This window comes from Lathyrus oleraceus, chromosome 2 (genome assembly GCF_024323335.1).
Source record: "Lathyrus oleraceus cultivar Zhongwan6 chromosome 2, CAAS_Psat_ZW6_1.0, whole genome shotgun sequence".
Lineage (NCBI taxonomy): Eukaryota > Viridiplantae > Streptophyta > Magnoliopsida > Fabales > Fabaceae > Lathyrus > Lathyrus oleraceus.
Genome location: NC_066580.1, coordinates 367208837 through 367221796, shown reverse-complemented (window position 1 = coordinate 367221796; position 12960 = coordinate 367208837).

The following is a 12960-nucleotide window of genomic DNA, read 5'->3' as shown; positions in this document are numbered from 1 at the left end:
AGGTCAAACTTCAAATTCAATTCAAATCAACTTCAAAAAGTCCAATTAAATTCTCATAGGTTCAACATAGTCAAAAAAGCTTTGACTAGTTTTCTCATCAATTTTTGAAACCAGAAGTTATTTAAAAACAATTAAAAATAGCACAATATGAATTAAAATATCAAATAAATCTCAAATCAAATAAAAAATTGATGAGACTATTTTTCATTGAATTATCATGATCCATAGATGCTAGGAAAATATTTTTGGATTTTTCAAAAGTCAGAAAGTATTTTAAAATGAATTAAAACTATTAAAAATCAAATAATCCATGAAAAATATCAAATGAAGTCACAAAAATAATTAAAAATCAAAATATGAAACTAGATTTTTCAAGAAATTTTTTGGAATTGGTCCCATATTTTTATGACTTCAAATGAATTTTTTATGAATTTTTGAAAATAAAATGAATTAATTGAAAATAAAAGAAAATAGAATAAATGGAAAAAACCATAGCCACGCGATGGAGTTCATTAATTGACGTGGCATTAGTCAATGATTCAGATGTGAGGGTGCACAATGCGACCAAGTCAAACGCGTAACAGCATGTATTAAATGAAGTAAACATAATGGATGAACAAGATTAAAACGTGGAAACCAGATCCAAGGGCCAGGAGGATGTACACATGGTGGTGATGGTGGAAACCACCATCTTCTCCGGCCAGACAACAAATTCCGGCCACCAGTTGCAGGAAAATGAAACTCAATAAAAATTAAAAACAAGGCCATGGAAATGAAGCTCGTGTGATGGAGATCAACACTATACCAATGGATCTTCCTCACTCTTCCTATATTAAGAGAAATGTGAAGTGGAAGATCATGGTGTTCCAATTGTTTGCTCACGAAATGATGAATTGAAAGCACCAATGGCTTGCCTCAAGTGTGAGGACTTCAGCAAACCACACAAACACAAGAATGCTACATTGAATTGAGATTTCTAGATCCAAAAAGTTTGAATGTATACCACTGAATTGAAGCACTTCTGGCCACGAATCCTCCAAGTTCCTTGCTCCTCTTTGATCTATGGATGTAGGGGAAGTGAAAGGCTAAGGAATTAGGCTTTGAAGATCAGCTAATGATGCTGAATTTCAAGCTCGAAAGTGAGAATTTTTTTTGAACAATTCCTTTGGTATGGCTATGGTTTCAATGTTGCAGTAATTCAAATCTCCAAAAGGTTACCAAATGAATGAGAGGGAACCTCTATTTATACCTGAAGGTGGTTGTGCATCACACTTCCCTCATGTGCATGGAAATTTGAATTTTGCTTGCATGGACCTGTGCAAGCGTGTAACAGGCCTAATGATAAATGAAACACCTTGCTGATACCACATGAAGATCATTTGGACGTGCACTTTGAATGGAGAAAGATTTCACATTAAGTTTCATCATAAAACATTAAAATGCACCTAAATGAAAAGAATTTCGAAACTCACAAATGATAGATCCAAATGAGTAATGTGAGTAATGGTTGGAAAGCCCTTGAAACAAGGAAAAAAAGTCATGTTGGGAAAAAATTCATTTGGCATGTATAAATGAATGAAAATTGGCCTGGAATATCCAAGTACAAAACATGTTTCAGTCACATTTGAAAAATTTCACCAAAACCAAGCCTAATCAAACCCCTATGTTTTCATGATGCATGCTTCAAATGGAAAACCCTCGAACAATAAAGTTGTATATCGTTTCAAGATGATCAATTTAGAATCAAATTTTGCATCATTTGGATTTTCTATGACAAAGTTATGGGCATTTGAAGTTGGGTACTTTTTCAAATTCAATGAATTAGGTCCAATATGACCTATAATGTTTTGTATTATCACATGTATTTCTTTTATGATTATGAAATTTTTTCCAACATAACATTTGAATTAGACATATCAAGATTTCCGATTGATTTGGTCTCACCTCAAAATCATTATAATTAAGGAAGTTATGTCCTTGGTAAGTTGACCCAAAATTAGGGTTTTAGTCAAAATGACCTATAATGTTTTGAAATGAATGATGACCTTCCAAGTTTCAAATGGATTTTTGATGAACTTGAAAGTTGTTCATATGGTTCGTAAGAACATTTTTCCGCTTGGGGTCATCTTCATTTGACAAACACATCAAAAGTTATATCTCAATGGACCTCAAATTAGTCAGATGACTTGACTGGTCAACTTTTCAATGTCAAACTTCCAATCTTGATGAATGAATGATTGAGGATTCTCAAATACACTCACATATGCATAAAAGAATGAATGAATGAACTTCTCTTGATTAAATTTGATCAAAGGTTGAGATTGCTTCATGGGCAAGGCACAGTCAAAGCATAGTGAAATTAGGGTTTCCTTGGGAAACAATCATCAAGCCCTTTGGGTTATCTTGATCAAATTGGCAAATTGAGATGCTTGGGAGACATATATGATGATTAGGAGCTTTGTGGACCATTGTCATGCTTTTCCACATCTTCATCTAGCCATTTCATTGAGCTTAGGAGCCTCCTAGGAGCATTGGAGCACATGATCACTTGAGCTACAAAACAAAAAGAGTTAGTGACATATTTTTTGTGCTTTGGGTTTGTAATCAAATAAGAAATGCAATAATACACAATACAAGCATGCTTGGTGGTCTCAAAACACTCAAAGAAGTCCCAACCCTAGGGTTAAGGAGACAAACATCCTATGATCCTTGAGGCAATGCACTTGTGCAATAACATGATGCCATGAGGGATCTTAGGGTCAAAATTAGGGTCTTACAGTACAGTACATCACCATTCAAGTAGAAATCACCGGATAATCTTCTCAAAGTTTTCTTATCTTTCACAGATGCCCCAGGCGGGTAAATCTCACTTTTGAGGAAACATTTGATGTCATAATACCACGGCTTCTCATCTTTGATCTCTTCAGCAGCAAACACATGAGCTGGCCTATCAAGCCGCATCACAGAAAAATTGGGAACTTCATTCCAACACTTTACCACGATCATTGACACCAACGTTGCAAGAGCATCTGCCATTCGGTTCTCATCTCGAGGGATATGATGAAATTCAACCTTTGTAAAGAAAGTTGAAATTCTCCTCGCATAATCTCTATATGGTATTAAATCGGGTTGATTCGTCTCGCATTCACCTTTGATCTGATTCACAACCAAAGCTGAGTCTCCAAAGACATCCAAATACTTGATTCTGAGATTCATGGCCTCTTCAAGCCCCACAATGTAAGCTTCATATTCTTCCAGGTTGTTTGTACACTTGAAAGTCAGTCTAGCTGTAAATGGTAGATGCGTGCCTTGAGGAGTAATGATCACTTACCCAATGCCATTTCCCTATTTATTAACAGCTCGATCAAATACCACGCCCCAATAGGAACCAGGTTCTGGCCCTTCTTCAAGCAAAGGTTCATCACAATCTTTCATTTTCAAGTAAAAAATCTCTTCATCCGGAAAGTCATACTGCACTGACTGGTAATCTTCAATTGGTTGGTGAGCCAAATGGTCAGCCAAGATACTACCTTTGATCGCTTTCTGAGATCGGTATTCGATATCATACTCTGATAACAACATCGGCCACCGGGAAACCCTTCCAGTTAAAGCAAGCTTCTCAAATATATATTTGATCGGATCCATTTTGGATATCAACCAAGTGGTATGATTCAACATATACTGACGCAAAGGCTTAGTAGCCCAAGCCATTGCGCAATTAGTCTTCTCAAGCACAGAATACTGAGTCTCACAGTCGGTGAAATTTTTACTGAGGTAGCAGATCGCAAATTCTTTCTTTCCAGTCTCATCTTGTGGACCAAGGACACAACCCATACTATCTTCAAGCACAATAAAAAACATGATCAATGGTCTTCCTTCAACAGGTGGAGACAAAATCAGAGGTTCAAGCAGATATTCTTTGATACTATCAAAAGCTTTCCGGTAGTCTTTGGTCCAATCACATGACTGATCTTTTCGAAGAAGCTTGAATATAGGAGCATATGTGGCAGTCATGTGGGAAATGAATCTGGAAATATATTTCAAGCGGCCGAGAAAACCTCTGACTTACTTCTTAGTTTTGGGCGCAGGCATCTATTGTATTGCTTTGACCTTGGCAGGATCAACTTCAATACCCTTCTTGCTGACAATAAAGCCCAACAACTTACCAGAACGAACACCAAAAGTACACTTATTGGGATTCAAGCGGAGTTTATACTTCCTCAAACGCTGGAATAGCTTCAACAAATGCTCAACATGTTCCTCTTCATCAATTGATTTAACAATCATGTCATCAAAATAAACTTCAATCTCTTTATGCATAATATCATGAAAAAGAGAAGTCACTGCTCTCTGGTAAGTCGCACCAGCATTCTTTAGACCGACAGGCATCACTCTATAATAAAATGTTCCCTAAGGTGTAATGAATGTGGTCTTATACATATCTTCGGGTGCCATCTTGATTTGATTATATCCGGAAAATCCATCCATAAACAAAAAGACTTCGAATTTAGCAGTATTGTCTACCAACATATCAATGTGTGGAAGAGGGAAATCATCTTTCAGACTGGCTTTATTAAAATCTCTATAATCGACGCACATGCGGACTTTCCATCTTTCTTTGGCACAGGCGCAATACTGGCCACCCATTGCGGATACAAGGAAATCGGCGTCAATCTATTTCTGCACTTCTTCTTTGATCTTCACTTCCATATCAGGATGCGTTCTCCTCAATTTCTGCTTGACTGGCGGGCATTCTGGCTTCAACGGTAATCTATGCTACACAATCTCAGAATCCAAACCAGGCATGTCTTGATAGGACCAAGCAAACACATCTGAATACTCTCGAAGAACATCAATCAACCCCATCTTGACATTTGGACACAGTCAAGACCCAGTCTTGACTTCCTTCACATCATCCTCGGAACCCAAGTTGACTAGCTCAATCTGCTCTTCGAACGGCTGATTGGTCTTTTCATCTTGCTCAAGAAGACGAGATGATTCATCACTCACTTCTACATCACTTTCCTCCTCGCCCTCAAACACAGGGAATTCAAAATTTGAAGAAGGAGAAGGATCATTGTATTCAATGGGGTTAGGAACCAACCTGCATAATGATTTGATATTTTGATTTTAGAGAAGTGAATTTGTGACCATATGCAGATGGATAATTATATTGTTTATTTATGTATTTTGTGATTACCATTTTTAGAATAAAACAAAAAGTAAAAACAAGACACCGTAGATATGGATGAATAGAATTAATTTTATTAATGATCAATTTGAAAATGCCCAAACAATGTTCACTTCTCCCTTAGGCATAGGAAAAGGATTTTAAAACATATAAAAGCAATTACTTAGATCGATGCAAAATAACAAGAACATCAACAGCAGTCCAATTGTTGCAAGCCTTTCCATGCATCACAAAATTGTTGCAGTCTTCCACTTCGTCATCCTCTAGCACAACAGCTAAGTGTTGTTCATTGCCATGAATGAACCCTCCGCTACGGAAGCTAAGTTGCAGATCATCGATCCTTGCAGTTGATGAACCTTTCTGGAACCCCAAACTGGTTCTGCCTTTATTGTCAGAGACCTCTACCATGCGCCCCCACTGATCAACATTGCCTTCTTCCACAATCTTCTTAGCATCTTTTAATGAGGACATAGGTTCCCCAACTCTATTTTCAACAGCAATAGATAAGGCCTGGAGCGGAGTTCCAACCTCATCCTCAGCTTCCACGTAAGAGAAATATGACAGGTGGCTAACCAACAACGCCTTCTCTCCACCAACAATCACAAGCTTGCCATTTTTCACAAATTTGAGTTTCTGGTGCAATGTGGAGGTAACGACTCCTGCCTCGTGAATCTATGGCCTTCCCAACAAGCAACTGTAGGCCAGGTGGATATCCATTACTTGAAGAGTAATTTGAAAATCACTCAAACCTATCTTAACTGGAAGGTCCACTTCACCAATAACCGTCTTGCGCAAACCGTCATAGACCTTGACGATTACCCCACTATACCTCATAGGCGCTCCTTGGTATGATAGGGTTGACAGAGTTGACTTCGATAGCACATTCCGCGATGACCCGGTGTCAACAAGCACATTTGACAAAGCATCCTTTTTGGAATTCATAGAAATGTGCAAAGCCAGATTATAATTTCTTCCCTCCTTAGGGAGTTCTTCATCACAGAAGCTAAGATTGTTGCAAGAAGTGATGTTAGCCACAATATGATCGAATAGGTCCACTGTAACATCATGTTCCACAAAAGCTTGTTCTAGAACTCTCTGTAGTGCTTCTCTGTGCGCTTCAGAATTCATGAGTAGAGACAACAATGAGATTTTTGAGGGGGTTTGGAGCAGCTGCTCCACCATATTGAACTCACTTCTCTTGATCAAACGAAGCACCTCATCATCATCGTTAGCTTTCAAATTACTGGATTCACCATACTTACCCTTTGAAACACCAATCGGATCTTCAACATGCACTTCCACCTTCTTACTCATAACTGATTCTTCCTTATCCTTTGGGAACACTGGCCCAAACACACGACCACTGCGAGTCACCTTGGTAACATCAGCAATACTCACCACAGAGCTAGTCGTAGGCAACGAAACCTCTTGACCACCCTCTATCATTGTAGCATTATACTGATACGGAACAACTTTATCAGATGAATACGGGACTGGGCCCGCTAACCGTATTACCAACGACGATACTGATCTATTACTGATATTGTTACTGTTGTTGTTGTCGTACTGGATTACCAATCTCTCTGGTTGCTTGAAAATGAACACTATGATATTTACATCATCATCTATATGACGGGATTGAACAATTTGAATCATGCCTTCATCCATCATTCGCTGGATGTCCCATTTCATAACTTCACAACCCCTCGGGTTAACACTACAAACAACACAACCATCATGGTCTTGCTCGCAATCACTTACCAAACAAACATCCTTAGGCATCTGGACCAAGGACCTCCTGATAAAACGCACATCAAAAACTTTAAACTCGCCAGGATAACCATCCACCATATTCACAGAAGAGTTCCCATGGGCGGGCAACGAATTCGCTTTCACATTCAGCGCACGATCCTCGAAGGACACCATTCCACTCTTCATCAGCTTTTGAACCTCATACTTGAGTGGGTAGTAGTTCTCGATATCATGTCCAGGTGCTCCTTGATAAAAAGCGCAACGAAGCTCAGGCTTGTACCACTAAGGAAGTGGTTCTGGATATTGTGGCGGGTTTCTCGGTTGGATCAGGTTCTGGAGAACCAAAGACGGGTAGAGTTCTACGTATGACATAGGAATCGGGTCGGAAGATACCTTCTTCCTCTCAAAGTTTTGTTCATGATGATTGTTGTTGGTATTTTTGTTGTTATAAGTGTTTGTTCGTTGTTGCAGTTGTTGTTGTTTGCAGTTGTAGTTGTTGAACTGGTGTTGATTGTTGAGTAGAAAATACTGGGATAACGGAAGATACTTGATGGTGATGTTGACGGGATGTTGGATTCCTTTTGATCTGAGGCCTCCTTTGCCTCCCAATGCTTATTGCATTCGCTTCATTTGTCCTTCTTCTTGCTAAAACTGCTGCCATACCTCTTGCTCGTTGATGCCTCATCTTTCGACAAACGTCCCGCTCGGACTCCTTCCTCAAGCCTCATCCCCATGTTTACCATTTCGGTAAAGTCACTAAGGGCACTAGCAATCATTCGTTCATAATAAAATGAACTCAGGGTCTCTAGAAAGATCTTTGTCATTTCTTTTTCCTCCAAAGGAGGAGTGATCTGGGCAACCAATTCCCTTCATCTCTGTGCATACTCTTTGAATGTCTCCTTATCCTTTTGAGACATAGACCTCAGCTGGTCTCTATCATACGCCATGTCCATGTTGTACTTATATTGCTTGACAAAAGCCTCTCCCAGGTCATTGAAAGTGCGAATGCTTGCACTATGCAACCCCATATACCAACGGAGCGCAGCACTGGTCAAACTATCATGGAAATAATGAATCAACAGTTGATCATTATCGGTCTGAGTAGACATCTTGCAAGCGTTCATCACTAGATGACTAAGAGGACAAGTATTCCCTTTATACTTTTCAAAGTCAGGCACTTTGAACTTCACCGAGATCTTGACGTTGGGCACTAAACACAACTCAACAACACTCTTTCCAAACAAATCCTTACCCCTTAGCGTCTTCAATTCCTTGCGCAGCTCAAGAAACTGATCTTTCATTTCATCCATTTTCTCGTAGACATCTGGACCTTCAAACGACTCAGAGTGATAAATGGTGTCCTCTACATGAGGTAAGGTGTGCACGATGGGAGGTGGCACAGACATGACCAGGCTAGATGCCGGCATGGAAGCAAAAGTAGGTGCAAAGCCTTCAGGCATAAAGTTCGACGGCATTCCCCACGATAATTCGGCAGGAATAGTGGGCACAAAATGAGCGGTAGCAGTAGGCATGGTAGAGGTAGCCACCTCTGGAATAACTGTCCTCGTAGCAGGAGTTGCAGGCGTTGGAGAAGATTGACTATGAGCAGCAAGAACTGACTCCATCATGGCAGTCAGGCTTGCAATCTCATCCTTCAACTCTCTGTTCTCTTGCTCTAGATGCTCCATAATACTGAGATGATTGGCGCGGGTGTTGTACTGGTGAGTCGGTTTGGCTAAAGAACAGAAGAAACACCGATGAGACATCTAGAGAAAGAGAAACTTGCTTATGCAAATGCTGCATGAAATGCAATGCTTGATTATTTATTTTTGTTTTCAAGGAATTTACTATATCATTTGCAAACATATATATCAACAATTGAAATGATTTTTATATGAACAAACATTTCTTTTTCATTTATATAATTGGAAGGATTACACTGAGTACAATTTCAGAAACCGGATGAAAAATACAAGACAAAAGGAGACTAGTCATCCTAAGGATCCCTAACAACAATGTCAAAAGCCCTAGATTTAGGCGTGTACTTCCTTCGAATGCGTCGAATCTCGGTCTCAAAAGAAGCTTTCATCTGAGTCTTCTCGAGGACAAGCTGATCAAAAATCTTATTCCAAGCAACGGAAGGCTGAGGCATGCTAGAAGATGAAACCTTTGGCTCTCTCTGTCTCTTCGTCACTCAGTCTTCAAGTAGCTCATAATTACATCTTTGTCCTTAGACTCCAACTGCAACTCTTCATGCTCCTTGCTCAAAGCGCAGAAACGCTCTTCCCAAATATCCTTCTCTTGCTTCATCTTGGTGAGCGCGTCTTCCAACTCCTCTATATATTGGTTAGGGAGAGTTAATGGCTCAACCACAACCATAAACATAGGTCTTTCACAAGGATAAGGTATCTTCAACTCCAAAGCTCTCTTCTTCACCCAAAGAGTGTAAGCTTCCAAAGCTACACAATTGTACGGACCAAGCTCGGATCTTCCTTTCCTATGCACATTATGCCAAGCATGCACAATCTTCTGCTTCAAATGTTGGGTATCTTTACCCTCTTGATAGAAAAGACCTTCTAACAAAGTGTTATTAGGTTTGTCTCTCAAGGGGAACCCAAGCTGACGACGAGCCAAAGCAGGGTTGTAGTTAATTCCTCCTTGGGTACCAATGAGAGAGACATTAGAGAATTCACCACAACTATCAATAATTTCCATGCTACCCAATGAAGAATCATACCAAACTATATCATCATTAGTGAGAGACATAAGTCTCTGAGACCACCATAAACATTGTTTGTTCTCCACAAAAGTAGGTGTCTGAGGAAAGTGCAAAATAAACGACTTGTACATAAGAGGAATGCAACAGACAATAGTTCCACCACCCTTAGAATTCCTTAGATTCAAAGAGAAATACATATCACCCAATGAAGTAGGCACATGATTCCCAATCAAGAAAATTCTAATGGCGTTAACATCAACAAAACTGTCAATGTTAGGGAACAAAGCTAATCCATAAATGAGCAACACAAAGATAGCTTGAAAAGCATTCATACTACCATCTTGAGCAAAATCAGTAGCTTCCTAGATGAGAAAATCAGATGGCAACCCAAACAATCCTCCTTTCTTCACCCAATGAGCCTCTATCTCAGACTTCTTCAAGTGAAGAGCTTCAACAATAATACTAGATCGGTGAATCTTCTCCAATCCATTAAAAGGTACTCTACTAGAACAAGTATCCCCAAAAGATGAGAATACTCCTCCACTGTAGGCACAAGCAGAAAATCTGGGAAAGTGAAACAACGGTAGAGAGGATCATAGAACTGCACTAGAACACTCAAAAGTCCTTCAACCACATCAGCAGACATGATGGACAGAAGCTTCCCATTGCGGTGTTTGAAGTCCAAGGTATCTAATACAAAAGATGCTAGCTTCCTTAACTCTTTCAAATCTGGACATCTAAAACTGTACTTCTCAGTGTTCCTTCGTCCACAATCCATGGTCTAAAAATATTTGCAAATAATACCTCAGTTCCTTGAAATTTTTCGTGTGATGAATGTTATAATGCACATGAATGCATGAATGCAACAATCACAAATAAGGGATCACACCCAAGGCAAGCAAACAAAGGTCAAGGGATGAATCGAGTCATTGTCAAGATCAATCATCCATTTTGGTGGATTATGGTTTACACCTTATCAACACCCAAGTTCCATTGATATTGATAAGACTTGATTGGATCAACCAAGAATCAAGGGTTTGTTGCAAGTCACGAGCATGGAGTCTGGGTAAGAACCATCCCAAAGGAGTGAACTAAGGATAAAACCTGTAGATCATGTTCTAAAAAGTTCCCAGAGTCTTAATTTCATCTATCGGATATTACATGTTAAGATGACTGACTCATCGACCCATAATATTCTCAAGAGAAACTCGTCTGAGTGTAGTATCGCGTAACAACTGTTATCAAGTCTACACTTGAACAATTTCTGCACTACGTCCTAAATAGGCAAAGAGGGGGTAAATGTTCTACGGTCCTCAGCTTCTCGGGCCCAAATTAGAGATATTAATGCCTAACTACAAATACTTGTGTGACATTTCCAAATCCAAAAGAGTCTCCACTGAGTAGATGGATCTCAAGTAAACTTGTTAAGGACTACTCCACACAAGTCGAACATGACTATACCATCCTCCTATCTTAATTGCACTCAAGTTCGGGTTAGAACTTACCTCACCACTCAGAGATCACCAAGCACAACAAGAAGATTATATTGCACATACATATATATAAACATCACATATATACAAATATATACACACAAAAAGTAGGCTAAACCCACTAGAGACTACTCCCCAGCAGAGTTGCCACTTAATTTCTGTAGCAGTAAATTCATGATCATCAAGCTATGGATAAGCTAGAGATTAAATAACAAGAGTTGCCACCACGCTTTTATTGTTTCCAATGGAAAAGGGAAAAAGTATGAACAAAACCCAAAAGTAAGAAGTTTCGAAATCAAAACTAATAAAATGTCAGAGATTACAGGTAAGGGGGTAGGTTACACATAGGGAAGGTGTTAGCACCCAAAGTGTCCTAGGTACTCCTAGGGAGCCCTTTTTGTGTGCATATGTATTTGGTACAAAAGTGATGTTTACAAACAAATAGAATGGGGGGATGAGAAAAGAACTCATTAATTATATTTTTGTGTTTGACAAGCCCTTCGGACTTGTGCCTACGTACCAACATAAAAATGAGGGATCAAAACCTCGTAGTTCATGATACAAATTTCAAAGTGGATGCATTACTTTTAACAAAAATTAAGTTTGAAAGGCACAAAGGCCAAAAAATGGTTTGAATGAGTTAGTTCTTTTTGGCTTTTTGAAAGTTTAAGTCAAGTATAGTTAAGTTTATTTACAAGTTTGATTTAAGAAAGGAAGTTTGAAAATGCAATGGTATAAGGCCAAAGTTTCTATCATTTTGCAAAATGGTCAAAGTTGAGAACAAAATAAGTTCAATCAAAGAAGATTTTGAAAAGGGAGGGAGAGATTTTGAAATTAAAGAAATCTGGAGAAGATGAAGAGACTAATCCTATCCACAAAATTAAAAGTTAAGAGTTGAAAAGATCTGACCAAATGGGTAGCAATCCAATAGACAAGAATGTCAAAAGAAGAGCAAAGGCATCATTATATTATCTTGAAGAGCAAAGGCATTAAATAAAGATAGCCAAATCCAAGGTTTATCCATTCCATGGTCTTCTTCAAAATTAGCCCATGCAACAGATGAATTCCACAAGTCACAGGTTCAGAATAACAGCTTCACAATCATCATGTTGCATATGAACTTAGAGGGATCTTGAATGATGTATGATATGGAGTTTCAAATTGCAAGCACTTGGTTTCTCAATAAGGTGGCATTGGCCAAGTCCTTTAGCATAGGAATGTTGCCTAAGTTCTAAGTCCATTTGTCCAAGATCAAACCAACCGTCCACACAAAAGTTTTTTAGGGTTTTTGTTGTTATTATGTACATTAATGGTCAAAGACCACACAAACAATAAAAGTATAGACAAACAAGATATATCACACAATATGGTCCAAGTGGACAAATTGAAAATTGCATTAACATAAACAATTAGAATGATATGAACAACGACAAATGAATAAAAGCTAGAATTAAATGACATTAAAGTAAATGGCTTGAAATTAAAAGTTATTTGTTAATGAGTTAGAAGTTAGTATTGTTTTGCTTTTGCTTTTCATTTTAAGACATTCTTTGGAGAACACTTAACCAACTTATCACAAGCATGGATCCTTGAGCCAAGACATCTTCCAAAGGATGGAAAAAAGGCCAAGTTTCCACACAATAACATGAAAGAGGGGAGACTTACAATCTTACTAACTAGAATGCTATGCCTTTTGTATCACAAATTTAGCGCTATGTTAAGTAATCGTAATTGGACTTATGTAGAAGTCACAACTATTTGAGGCCGGGCAATAGAATTTTGGTGTTAATGCATGTTTTAGACAT